Source organism: Geospiza fortis, unplaced genomic scaffold (genome assembly GCF_000277835.1).
Source record: "Geospiza fortis unplaced genomic scaffold, GeoFor_1.0 scaffold41, whole genome shotgun sequence".
In the NCBI taxonomy this organism is placed as follows: Eukaryota; Metazoa; Chordata; class Aves; order Passeriformes; family Thraupidae; genus Geospiza; species Geospiza fortis.
Window position 1 is genome coordinate 8,280,970 of NW_005054299.1, and position 1,066 is coordinate 8,282,035.

General features: G+C 54.0%; 1 protein-coding gene across 1 annotated transcript in view; it reads right to left on the reverse strand.

Moving 5' to 3' along the window:
• Positions 1-365, reverse strand: part of SIX2 (SIX homeobox 2) — a 6,638-nt gene extending 6,273 nt beyond the window's left edge. The window contains exon 1 of the transcript XR_004082218.1: positions 142-365. The gene's annotated coding sequence lies outside the window, so the exon portion shown is untranslated. The remainder of the gene's footprint in view (positions 1-141) is intronic.
• Between the last annotated feature and the right edge of the window lie 701 nt (positions 366-1,066).

Genomic DNA, 1,066 nt, shown 5'->3' on the forward strand with positions numbered 1-1,066 from the left:
AGGAGGAAGAGGGCGGAGTAGGGGGGGCAGCGGATCAACCGTGTCCAGCTCCCAGCATGTCCGAACGCCTGTGTATATCCGCGGCGTACGCCCGTACTTTCTCGAGTGCACTCCGCTGTGGAAGCTGCGTCGTCCTCCTACCTGTCTGTCCGGCCTTTTCACCAAACAGTGGCAAGCGGGCCCTTCCCGCCCTGGATCCTCCGGGGATGGAAAATAGAGGCTTCTTTTTCAGGTGGAGAAAAAAACAGCTCAAATTCGTTTAAAGCAAAATCGGGCATGCTGGTGACGGGTCGGTAAAGTCCCCTCGCATGATGCTCCCTCCGTTCTTTTACAAAATGAGCTCTCAACCGCTTAGTGCCTCGATTCCGGCCAGTCTCTGCAGGATTCAAACTGTCCTTGTTTGTAAACGAAAGCATCCCGATCCCAGCGCTTCCTAGCCAGCCTAAGCGGCTGGATGGTTCACAGCCGCAGCTGTAGCCAACAGTGGCGGGACGGTACAACCGCGCCGCTTCAAAGCTTGCTCTGAGCAGAAAAGGCAACAAAACCTCTCCCGTCCCCGACCTCTGCGCGCACACACCGTGTGCCTTCCGCTCCCTCCCGCAACGGGGACCGTGGAAATAATGGAAAGTGCTAGCGAGGTCTGAGCTGCGTCTCCCGCCTCCATGCTACCACGCTCGGTCGCCCCACGTTTATTAGGGATATACCTGACTCCTCTTCCTCTCTTTCTATCTCACAACCACAGTGGTTAAATGTGAACGGGAGCAGCTCTTAGCCCTAGCTGGAAAGGAAATATCAAAACCTGTTGCATAGATTTAGACCTGAAAAAGAGTCTTCTTAGCACCCTAAAATGTGAGTACAGTGTTTACACTCCAGCTCCTCCGTAGGCGCTTTCACTTTAGGCTGCCTTAGCCGTACTGCAGCTTGCATGTAACTTAAGTTCACTTCCCGGGGAGCTGGGCAGAGGCAGGGCTACCCCCTTCCCGGGCACCCTGTATCAGCTTGCGTCCTAGAGCAATCGTAAATTAGTGACATCTGGATCCAAATTCTGCATAACTGCTTTTATCTT